We start from the raw sequence: 13,300 nt of genomic DNA on the forward strand, positions 1-13,300 counted from the left end.
TTATAAAAACTTAATTATCTCACCAGATAATCTATGTAGTGTTTAATTTTAAGCACATGATTTCTTAAAAAGGCTGTTTTAATCCATTGTTAAAAAAAGGGCTCTGACCCTTAAACAAGATAAGCTTCACAGATCTGAAAACTGAAAACCCATTCACTTGGATTTTGTGTGCAACTAATAAATCTTTAATACAGTTGAACTTGAACCTCAGATCAGCATTTGTGGTAACATATAAGTAGTAAAACTGTCTTCATATAAGAGAGGTCATCAATGTTGCAATAAAGGCAGAACTGGGAATTATTTGGATATATGGATACAGGTGAAGGAATACTTAAGGAATTTGGCTCAGATAGAATATTACCTAAATTGCTAATATAAGTAAGGATGAAAATTTTGGAGGATCTGTCCATAACTTTTGGAATTCATAGTATGTATGGGAATAGATAGGAGAATTGTATGTAACGCTCTATTCCAAAAGGAGAGAGAGACAAATTAACACAACAAGTACAAACTGGTTAATCTAATCTCATTGTTGAGAGAAACCTTCAAAATCTGTAACTCAGGACTATTTTACCTGGTACTTAGAAATGTTTGGATAAATAAATGAAAGCCAATACGAATTTGCTGTCATACATGATTGACTTCATGGAGTATTTTTGTGAAGTAACAGAGAGAATTGATAAGGATTTTGTGGTTAATGGTGTGCATATGGACTTTCCAAAGTCATTTGGTAAATCTTAATAGATTCCATTAGTAGGATAGGAAATAAACATATGTCTTTTCTTTGTGGAGCAAACATCCAGAGTAACTCCTCTCAGCCCATATCCATGTCACAGCAGCTCTCTCTTTATATGTGCTGAAAGACATTTGCCCTTCTGGTGCAATGACTCTACAAGATTGCTCCGACAACCCTGTGTGACTTCTTGTGAGCTCCCTACAGTAGATATAATCTAATATTTCTTATAACCGTTTTACAATATTAAACTTAATATCTGAATCTGTAAAACTTACTAAGCTTCTTTCATTAGACTGTTGAATGGACTCTCTAACTTCAAATAATGCTCATCTTGCTAATGTTGATCTTGCCTAGCACGCATATTGTGCAATGTAATTCGTATGGCTCTATCCAAGTTTTTTTTTCACCCTATGATCAGTATGTCCTTGCTTAATAAGGTCTACCTGTACAGCTTATAAACAAAACTTTTCACTGTACTTAGGTACAAGTGACAATAAATGATTTGTTGCAACATTTCAGAGGATATTCAAGTGTGAACCACATTGTTGTCAGTCTGGGGCCACATGTGGGCCAGATCAGGTAAGGGTGGCAGATTTCCTGCGCCAGATGCGTATTTACAACAATAGGTAATGTGAACATGGTTGCTATTAGGCTGGATATAAATTCCTGAGTTCTACTGAATTCACTTTTCACCATCTCAAAGCAGTAGTCTAGGGTTCTGGATTACTTGTCTTTTGAAATTGCCATTCCACCATTACCTCCCCCAGTTGAAATATAATTGCGCAAGAAACAGAAAGCAGAGAGCAGTGGTCAGCTATTGTTTTTTTATTCCAGACAGTGATATAGATGCATGTTAACTAAAAGTTGGTGTTGGACCTTTTTAGATTTAATATATTCATTATCTGAAGTTTGGCAAGATTTCAAAATTTGCAAATGACAAGAAACCTGGAAATGCACAATAGTGAAAAATTGTGAGGATAGTAATCACAGTCAGTGAAACATAGATTGATAGGTGGGGCAGAGACAAGCAAGTGATATTTAATACAAAGATGTGTGAAGAGATACATTTTGGTTAGGAAAATGAGGAGATGCAATATAAACTAAATAGTGTAATTTTAAAAGGGCTACAGGAACAGATATCCTGGGGAGATATATATACAAATCTTTGTAGCACAATCATTTGAGAATCGTATAAGTACAGACATTGAGTACGAATGTAAAACTTTCCGAAAGCACTGGTAGAGATCCAGCTACAGTACTAGATTTACTCAAATTACACCATGGTTGAGGAATTTTGGTTCGGTGCAAACACTGAAGTTATTTTCCTTGGTTTAGCGAAGGTACAAGGAAATTACATAGATGTGTTCAAAATCATGAAAGGTTTTGATACAGTAAATGAAAGCTGTCTGCTGGCAGCAGGGTCAATAACCAGAGAGAGATTTATAGTCAGTAAGCAGAAGCGACATCAGGAAAAATAAATGACATAGCAAGTTGTTGTGATCTGAAATGCATTGCCTGAAGGAGTGATGACTGCAAATTCAACAGCAACCTTCAAAAAGAAATTGGATGAGTGGTTGGAGGGGAAACATTTCCAGAGCTATGTGATAGGTGCAGCAACGTGGAACTAATTAGACAGCTCTTTCAAAAAGCAGCATGGTGTCAGGAATGGACTTTTTTGCTGCTGTCCCACTGCATGATTCTACTAGAGGAACATTTTTCTCTTTTTGACACAAATAATCCTCAAACCTGTTTAAATGGTGTTGCTGATTCATTTAAATTTAGGTGTAGGTTTGTACCTGGGCACTGGATTAAGATTGCCCAAATTTATTTTGTATAAGCCTATTGTAGACAACAGCTAAAGAGAATTTCATATCACTATGGATTTAAATCTGGTCTCAAAAGTGAAAAATAAATATTTGCACTCTTTTTTTGACTGGCCTAGCGTTTACAATTGAGAAGATTTTGTCAGAAGGGGGTAGAAATGAGGCTGTGAATGTGTATAGCTGAAAATCACAAATAATTGGGATGCATCAAACAGCTAAAATCTGTGAGATAGGTTTGCAAAACATACAAATATATTAACTATTTTTTTGAATGATAATAAGGAACAAATGGTAGTAATTGTACTTTTTATGCTTTGTTTATTCTTTCTCCTTCACCTCTACTAATGTCTGCTTTCATTTTTTTGTACTACAGGTGACCATGGTGTGGAGTTACCAGTATTGAACTCGGTGGACAAAATCAGAAGTCAGGGTTAGTCACACAACACCAGTTTATAGTCCAACCAATCTATGTGAAATCATAAGCTAAAGTGACTTCACCTGAAAAAGGAACAGTGTTCTGAAAGCTTGTGATTTCAAACAAACCTATTGGACTTATAACCTGGTGTCGGTGATATCTGAATTTGTCCACACTATAGGTATAAACATGGAAGCAACTCAGCCAACTGAAGAGTCCCAGGTGAAAAAAGAAATATACCATGGTTTTACCATTTGTGCCATTCTCTTCCTTTTGCATGTACCCCTGTACATTTTTCGGATTCAAATCATCACCTAATAGCCTAATGAATGTCTCAATTAAACCTGCCTCCACCTCATTTCCAGGAAGTGCACTTCAGTCCCTGTTTACTTACTTCATGAAAAAAGATTTCCCATTACATTTGCTTCTTTTACAAATTACTCTAAATCTGTGCCCTCTTGTTCTCAATCTTTTTTATGAGTAGCAACAGTTTCTCTGTGCCTACTTTGTCCTCATGATTTCAAAAACCTCTACCAAATTCCCTCTTCACCTTCTCTTGAAGGAAAACAGTTTCAACTTCTCCAATCGATCTTCATTACTGAATTTTTATCAATGTTTCAGCAGCATTTATCCAATCTTGAAATTTATCTTTTGAGCCATTGCAAATGTCTTCATATTTTTCACATTTATGAGCTTCCGAAGGTGATCATAAATGGGTACAATGAGGCCAAACCTCTGTTTTAAAAAGGTTCTCTGTGACTTTCTTGTTTTTGGAATCATTTTTGCTAGTAAGGATTTTTTTTTCTGTGGATGCTTTCTCCTAATGATTAAAATGAAGGAATTTAGGAACATCAGAACATAACCCTTCACTTCCATATAAATCAACAATCTGTCTAGCTCAGCCTTGAATATACTCAATCAACTAGTCTCTGCTGTCCTCCAGGGAACACAGCTAATCAAAAGATTAATGACCCTCTGAGAGAAGCGCTTCCTCCTCAGTTCATTCCTAAGTAGGACACTCCTATTTCTGAAACTGTCTTTAGTTCTAAACTCCACCCAAGAGAAAACTTGAAGCCAAATTTTAGGCAAGGGTCATCTGTGAGAATTGGGGAAGTTCCTGACACTGCAACCTGTCTTCACTCTAAAGATCCTCAGCCACCTATCTTCATTTCAAAGGGTTTGCTGCTTTCAGCTTCAGGTCTTAGGCAGCAATAGAGATCTCTCAATAACATGTCGATAAAAACACAAACTACAGTGGAGAAAAATGTAACTTATTACACGATATTAGAGTTATAAAATAAAACATCATTCCCCTGCAAGCTGTATAATTCTTGCTTCAATAGCAACTGTATCAAAGAAAGTGGTAATACACATGACCACATTATGATTGGGTTTCAAGAACAATTAATTCACTTAGCTCAGTGGGCAATTTGCAACTTAGGTTTTTTTCTCTAGTAATTTTAGTTGCTGAGGAAAGGAACCTCATGAAGAATCTAACATGCTGTATTTCTATTCAGTAGTCATTGTAGAAGTGGGCATTTTAGAACTTCTGCAATTTTCATGCAAGGTTGCTGAAATTTGGAAATGGTCCTAAATTATACCCATAGATCATCATAAGATGTTGTAGTCTGAGTTATACCTGTATTTACTAAAGTGAGCGATTATAGTGTTGTGATTAGAAAATCACAGTTGCAAAGTAGCCCAACTCGTCCATGCCAACCAGGTTACCTAAACCAAACTAATCCCATTTGCATGCATTGGTCCCAAATCCCTCTAAACATGTACTGTCCAAATGTCTTTTACATATTGTAATTGTACTCACTTTTACCACTTCCTCTGGTAGCTTGTTCCATATATGCATCACTCTTTGTGTGAAAACTATGCCACTCTGCTCCCTTTTAAATCTTTCCTTTCTCACCTTAAAACTATGCCCTCTAGGTTTAGACTCCCCTGCCCCAGAGAAAAGACCTTGTCTATGCCCCTCATGATTTTATAAGCTTCTATAGATCACCCCTCAGCCTCCTCTGCTCCAGGGGAAAAAAATTCCAGCCTCTTCTTATAACTCAAACCCAATATAAGCAACCATTAAAAAATATGGATGTCAGATTTTTACTTCTGACAAATGTATTCTTGTAATGTTCTTTCAGCATGACTGTTCTTTAAGTACAGCCATCTGTTCAGATGTTCATAAGCTTTAACAGATGGATGACACTTTGATTATTCTCCAAAGCACTCATGAATTCTGAAATACAGAGGCTATTTTTGCAGCTGTCCCGGGAATGGAGTTTGGTGGCTTACACAGATTTATAAGATTCTGAAGAACTTATTGATATGGAGTGATATTCATGTGATGTTTCTTCCTTTTGATGATTTATGAGTTCTGAAGAAACTAATGGCCACTTCAATGCATTTCAATAGATGCTATTTCAATTTAATAAATTTAAACGCTTTTCTTTGACTCCCTAGTGTCTCTCTCATGTGTTTGATTTCTGTTTATAAAATGGATAGTAGTAGGAAGTGGTGACTGAGTAAAAGAAGGAAGATGGTGATGGATAAAGGTAATGGGAGCTTTATACTAATCTCTAAGCTTATGTGATTGAACATCGAGTTTCCAAGGTATGAAGATCCCATTTGCTGACAATGTCGAGACAGATAGGATCACAATGTTGGGATTAATCCCAAATTCAGATTCTATCTCCAACAGAAAAATTTGACCCCAGTCTTCTTTAAGTGGTCCAATCCTCTATCCATGCTAATAAATTACCTCAAGCTGTTAGCTTGAGTTTTAAATGTGGTACCTTATCAAATGGTTTTATTGAAAATCCAAATGAACTGTATGTACTGCCTTTATTTACCGTTCTTGTAGCATCATCTAAGAACAATTGTCAGTCTTTGATCCCATTTGGTTTCCTAGTTATTTTTCTCAGTGATGATGATTGTTTTGAGTTCCTCCCTCCCTTTCTCCCCCCAAGTTTTCTATTATTATTTAGATGCTATTTATGTTTTTCATAATGAAGACAAGTGCAAGATATGTTTTGGTCACTACACCTCAGGATAAATAGAATTTCAATAAAGGGAATGGTTGTTCCTGAGTTGGCAGGACTTGTCCTCTGAAGAAAGATTGAGAAAACTGGTCTTATGTTCTCTAGAGCTTTGAAGAAGCAGAGGTGATCCCACTGAAACCTACAGAATACTTAATGGAATAAGATGTTTTGCCTGATTGCAGAATTTAGAACTGGTCGCACCATTTAAAACTAAGGAGGATTACCATTTGAGATTGAAGTGAGGAGATATTCTTTCACTCAAAGTGTGATGAAGCTTTGGAATTCTCTACCTAGAGAGCTGTGAAAGGTCAACCTTTGGATATATTTAAAAGTTGATAGATTTCTGACTACTGATGGCATGCAAGGTAAAAGGCACTAAAGTGCTCGGTCAACTATGGTTGAATTAAATAATAGAGATGCTCAATGGGCTGAATGATCTACTCATGTTTCTATGTGCTGAAAATCTCTACCGTTTTCTTGTTTCCCATCATTAATTCCTCAGTCTCATCAATGAAGAGACAAGTATGCTATTTTTATATCTCTTGCTACTTTATTTTCACTTTATTTTCCAAGTTATCCCTTACTGATTTTAACAACTGTCCAAATTATCTGGCCTACTGATTATGTCAGCAGTAACATCTGTGCTACCAATGTTCAGACTCTTTCTAATCTAAAAAATAGATTTACAGAATCTTAATGGATTCATGCAGTTTTTGAGCAAAATAAAATAGAATCAGTCTGAACATTGTGGCACAGTCAGTCTCACACAGGGCACCTTCACACCTTCAATGCATTATCTGGGCCGACATGACACCAACTGTTAAAAGTTCACTTGAGAATGCAACTTTAAAAAAGTTCTGTGATTTACATCTGAAAGAGCTGAAACCAATATATTCATTCTAAAAGATGAGAGACCTAATAAACAATCCAGGTCTTTTTCAATATATAATTTCAGTTACATCGCACTGTAAACTTTTGCTATAAATTCTGTGTCTTCTTATCTTATACTCCAACCTGATGAAGGAGCAGCACTTCGAAAGCTAGAGCTTCTAAATAAACCTGTTGGACTATAATGTGGTGTTGTGTGATTTTTAACTTTGTACACCCAAGTCCAACACTGGCATCTCCAAATTATTTCTCATTTAACCCTTGCATTATTTTTCTGCACAACAGCTACATTAAAAAAATTGATCTGATTGCCAAATAATACTTAATATCAAACACAATGTTTGTCAACAGGGAGAGAGTATTTACAATCTTGAATGAGGTAACCCAGCAGAACATCAGTGTCGATTTGGTTACACGTCACAGCTAGCTATTGCTGAATTTTAGATTTTACTGAAATATTTTGGCACGAAGTTTAAACTTAAATATTTTTGTATGCATCATTTGGAATTGTCTTAAGTTTAGAATTTCATGTCTTCAATCTAAAATTTGTAAATTACAGTATAGGAGTGTCAGAAGGTAATTATGTATAATTTGGGCTGAAACATTGTAGGTGTGTAATTCAGGTTAAAAAAAATTACTCAATCTTTGTAAACATCTAGACTTTATCCTGTTTACAGGAGTGAACATTGGCTGTAGAGAGTACTTGTTTTATAAATCTTTTACAATAACCAAAACATACTTTGACCAGGTTTGTACTTGAGTGGAGGTGGTTGCAATGATCTGGATGTAAAACTTGTCCTAGACACTTAAAGCAGCCAGCAAGCCTTTGTGCTGCATTCTGTTGGTAATGCCTGTTGGACATTTACAGGATAAGTTTATACTACTGCAATATCATCACAGAGATGATATGATGAAAGATATGAATTATATTCATTCACTTTTGGGGGGTTTGGATGTTTAACTAGTGGCATTTGAGTGTTTGTTTATTTTTGTGAAAGTTTTAAAAGTTAACTAAGATATTGTTTGTGGAACGGTGATCTTAAAACCAGTGTGTGTCAGAGAGCATGGGTGACTACAAAACCTCTGGAGTGAGAATGAAGATTTTGTTAAGTTATGAGGATTTACCTCAGGGCAGAGAATACATTGAACGACATTAGCTTGCTTTTGGATTTAGAATTGCAGGAGGCTGGAAGAGCACAACAAGCCAGGCAGCATCAGGAGGTGGAGAAGTGCAATATTTTGGGTATAACCCTTCTTCTGGAATGTAGGGGGAGTTGCAGATAAAGTGTGGGGGGAAGGGTTATAGGTGAGGAGAGGGATGAGTTGGTGAGGCGGAGATAGGTGAATACATGTAGTAGGTACAATCTGGTAGGTTGATAGGAGGAAGAATCTGGTTGGTAGCTGGAATTAACATAGAAAATCCAAAAGTTTGGATGGCTTTTGGGCACATGGAAGGAGACCTAGGCTGAGGTCAAATGCACATATAGTCTCTGCTAAAAAAGGAGATTGCTCAGAACAGTTAAATAAAAAGGTAGCTCAGTAAAGAGGCTAGTGTGTGTAACTTCTGAATTTTCAAGGACAGTCACAAGGCAAGAACTGAGAAGATACTTTTAAGGCAAACTATAGACTTGATAGGTGAAGGGGAATTTCTCCACATTGCAGGGACTCAGTGCCAGCTCCTAGGCTTTTCCTCCCAGACCATGACCCTATTATTTATTGCCAGGTTATTGTGTCCACAATGGTCACTAACTCATTTCCTTTGATGATTTCCTAATGCACTGCTTCCAAGTTCATAGCTCCCCAACTCCGCACAGCCTGCTTCTACTTCCTTCTGCCTGGAATGCTGCCTGTTTTGTTAGCGCCATTCTTTACGTATCACTATATTGTTCAGTTGCTGAACATCCACATTTTCTACTGGGCCAGTGTCTCCATCTTTTAACTTGGGAAAGTCAGAAGTAAAGTATTCATTTATTACCTCTGCTATACCCTTTGGTTCAGTGAACAGTTTACCCTGTTTGTTACTTATGAGGCCCATCCTATCCTTCACGAATCTTTTACTATTAATATTTTTGAAGAAAATTTTACTATTTATTTTAGCACAGCCTGCCATTCTTTCCTCATGCTTCCTCTTAGTCTTTCTAATTCCAGCCTTAACCTTTCTCCTGCATTTGAGATACCTTTCCATATTTCTATTGCTATTATTATTCTGGTATGCATCATGTGCCTCCTTTTTCTTCTTTATTTTCTGAACAGTATCCTTAGTCATCCAAGTTATTCTAGCTTTGTGTACCCATGAGTATGTACCTAACTTGCACCCTGTTCAACTCTTTTGAAAATGTCCCATTTTTCATCCGCTGTTTTATCTGATAAAATGCATTTCTAAGCAAACTGCTCCAGTTCAACTTTTAGACCCCTAAAATCCACCCTTTTCCAGTCAGAGATCTAAATCAGTGATTACCTTTTATTCTTTTCCATCTTAATATGGAACCTTATTTTGTTATGATTGATATTTACCAAATGCTCCCCCACTTTGATATTCTCCACTTGGTCTGCCTCATTTCTGAGGGCTAGATTCCGCATGGCTTCTTCCCTGGTAGGACTGGAAATGTACTGCTCCAGAAACTTCTCCAGCGCACCTTGCAAGAATTTCTCCTCTTCCACACCCCACTCTGAGCTCTGATGAAGAGTCACCTCAATTCAAAACATCAGCTTGCTTTCTCTCCATGGATGCTACCTGGTTTGCTATGGTCTTCAGCACTTTTTGTTTTCAGTACAGATTCCAGCATCTGCAATAATTTGCTCCCACTCTCTATCCCTTTTTCCCAGTCTATCCTAGGGTAGTTGAAATTACCAACTATCACAGCCCGAATTGTCCTGCAGATTTCCATAATCCACCCACAATACTCTCTTTTATTTCCTTTCCATTTGGAGATGTATAATAAACACACAACATGGTCACTACTCCCTTCCTGTTTCTCACCTCCAACTATATAGATTTTAATTCAGGAACTGCATTTCGGTTCACGGGCTATGCTACTATCTTTGGCCAAGAGTGTTACACTTTATCTATTTTTCCCCACCCTGTTTCTACTAAAAGCTTTATAACCTGGGATATTAAGTATCCTGTCTTTTTCAAGTTTGAGTCACATTTCTGTCAATGTTATGTCATATCCCCCAGAGCAATTTCTGCTTCTAGTTCCCCAGTTTTGTTCACTGTACTCCATGTATTTACATACATACATACAATTTAATCCTGCCCTTATCTCTTTCTTGCACATTGGTAGGCAACCATTTTTTTCTTCACTGTCAATATTCAAGCCTTTCCTCACTTCCTTACACCCGATTCTCCATCTTCTCTCTGTTGCCCTCATTGGTAATTCCAAAACTAGGTCCGTTAGTCAACCCATCCTCCTGCCTTTAATCCATTTCCACTACATATTCTACTCTTTCAGCTCAGGTGAAGCCCATCTCTTTTGAAAGGCTTCCTCCTTTCTCAAAATTAATCCCAATGTCCAAAACATCCAAACTTCTCTTTACAGCAATACTCAAGCCATGTATTTACTTCCCTGATCTGCCTTTGCCTAAATAGTGAAGCCTTCGGCACAGGTAGTATTTCTAGAGATCCTGTGTTTCAACCTCCACCCTAACTACTGAAACTGATCCTGCAAGTCCTCCAAGTTGTCCCTCCCTATGTTGGTTCCCCCATGAATCACAAACATTGGTTGTTCACCCTCCCTTTCCAGAAGTTTATCCAGTTGGTCCATTATGTCCCGATCCTTGCACCCAGAAGGCAACAGTCCACACAGGACTCACAATCTCAACTGCAAACTAGACTGTTTATCCCTTTGTTGAGTCACCCACTGCTACCACCTTTCTGATCTGGCTGCCAGTCTCTGTGTTTACCCTAACTTCAGGCACCATGGTACTGTGGTTTTCCCTCAAGTCATTCATTCCTGACAGAGTCATTTAGCTTACATCAAAAATTCCATACCTACTAGACAGTACTAAGGAGTCCTGCATTTCCTGGACCTGCTTTCTCTTCTTTTTAATGAAAGGTCGCGCACACTCCTTCCATCTACTCAATACTCTTTGACTGCATATCTTGATGTGGAGTGACCATCTCTGATATGGCTGTTCCAGAAACTTCTCTCCTCCTTGTATGGTATACAATGACACAAGGTGCTGCTCCAAATCATCTGAATATTATTCAAAGACTGCTGCCTCCTGGCATTTCATGCAGATGTCACTGTCCTGAATAGCATGTGGATGCAAAACCTCCCACATCTTACATACCATGCACATCATAAATAGAAGGCAGGACATCTCTTCAATAATAATTGCTATCTATATACTTGGTAATGAGCTTTAGCCATCTTTGCTTTACTCAGTTTTAAATTATAACATTTGTGGCTGGATGTGGTGTGTCAGTAGGCAATTTGTGTAGAAATATGTCTAATTTGAGCTGTTGGAATTTGCAAATATATGAGATTTTCCGGTCAGCTGTGTCACTGGAGCAAAACCTCTTGATGTCACTCCTCTGTCAGATGAAATTGGGATGGCAGCTCAATTAAATAACAACACAGCACCTAACAATTAAATTGCCACTGACATGTTGTTATCCAATAATTTTACTGCAACTCGTAAATTAGTGGCCTAGTCACCTGTCAGAAACAGATACAAGTTTGATTCATGCAAGAAAATCATGGTACTGTGATGTTAATAGCAATGAAGGTATTGTTGAAACACTAGTGGGAAAGGCATGCACTGTATTCACATCACCTTTTTGTAATTGGAATTGTGCAGCCTGGCATGTGGTCTTTAAAATACATGCATAAAAGGGAGAAGACAGACTTATAAAACAATGCTATGGGGCTGGAGGAACATCGGTACACAACTGTACCACGGAAATCAATCCCATGATGCCTGAACATCTGTGGGATTATGTGTTTCTTATCTTACTTGCCTCCAATTAATGTATCAGATCTCATGTCGAATCAATGAGCTATTCCAAATATGGAAGCAGCTTGCTGAAGGAATGGCACTGAGAATTGGTTCACTCTTGGATATTTTTCATTAAATAGGCAATGGGCTCACTCTTCCTAATGCAAGCAATCATGTGAATATCTACCCAAAATACTTAGACTCTGGGTATTTTTAACCAACAATTCTAACAGAAATTACAGGCACTGCACAATAAATCCTGAATTAGCACAGGACATAGTTCCCCTTGTCTCGAAATTGCTACTCCTCAGATGGATTTCAGAGACTTGTTCATTTATGTCAAACTGATCCGTACAAATGAGGTGCTCTTGCACTGATTCATCGCATTCATTACTGAGATGTGTGAACTGAGCTAGAGAACTCCAATTTGCTTTCTAAGAAGTTGGCAACTACCTGTCAAGCAGTGAAAGTACATCTGAGAGACGAAGTCCTTTGAACAGCAGTCTCTTAAATGTGCAACTGGAGCTCTTCTCTGCAACAAATCAAAGGCTTTGTGGCTTGTCAGTTCATTCGGAAAGTTTTTCCCACTGTGCAATCGCCTCCATGACCCTGGTGCATTGCTGACAGGTCAGAATGATGGCTGGGAAACCCAAATTTCTGGACTATAATTTAACAACCTCAAGTTTTAATGTTATATGTAAGATCCAAGGGGGTTCTCCATTTTCCTACAATGCTACCTTAAGAAAAGCAAAAAGAAGGTGAAATCGACTAAGTATCCCAATCCAGCATCAATTTATCCTTCTGCATTTACCTATGATGTCATCTCCAGAGGGCTGGAGAAATTCTGTCCTTGATCTCAGCATAAACAAGTTTCAAATGATGAAATGAATGTTATAGAAATTTTCTAATGTTTGATCTGTGATTTCTAAAGCCATGAGAAAAGTAAAAGGGTCAATAAGTTAGCTTGGATTTAACCTAGATTTTTTAATTTCAATTCATTTACTACTGTCACGTTGACCTAGGCACATGCAAAGATTTGTTTTGTATGCAGTACAGACAGATCATACCATACAATGTGCATTAGGGTAATAGAACAGAGCAAAGAATACAATGTTACAGCTGCAGAGAAGGTGCACAGAGAGCAATTTCAACAAATTAAATTTAAAATTTGAGCGGTCCATTCAAAAATCTGATACCAGTGGAGGAAAAGCTGTTATTGAATCTGTTAGTACATGGGTTTAAGCTTTTGTATCTTCTGTCCAATGGAAGAGATTGAAAAAGATTATAACTGGTGTGAGAGGGGTCTTTGATTATGTTGGTTGCCTTCCCAAGATAGCATTAAAGTCAATGAATGGAAGGTTGGCTTGCATGATGGACTGAGCTGTGTTCACAACTCTCTGTCGTTTCTTATGGTCCTGGGGAGACCGATTGTCATAGTAAGCCATGATGCATC

At 37.6% G+C, this 13,300-nt stretch overlaps 1 long non-coding RNA gene across 2 annotated transcripts in view; it reads left to right on the top strand.

The window, feature by feature from the left end:
• The window catches only part of LOC140481284 (uncharacterized), a 109,867-nt gene extending 104,499 nt beyond the window's left edge, over positions 1-5,368 (top strand). For both annotated transcript variants that reach the window (XR_011961493.1, XR_011961492.1), the window contains exon 4: positions 2,933-5,368. This is a non-coding gene — a long non-coding RNA (uncharacterized lncRNA). The remainder of the gene's footprint in view (positions 1-2,932) is intronic.
• Positions 5,369-13,300: the final 7,932 nt, after the last annotated feature.

The sequence above is a fragment of the Chiloscyllium punctatum genome, chromosome 9 (assembly GCF_047496795.1).
Source record: "Chiloscyllium punctatum isolate Juve2018m chromosome 9, sChiPun1.3, whole genome shotgun sequence".
NCBI lineage: Eukaryota > Metazoa > Chordata > Chondrichthyes > Orectolobiformes > Hemiscylliidae > Chiloscyllium > Chiloscyllium punctatum.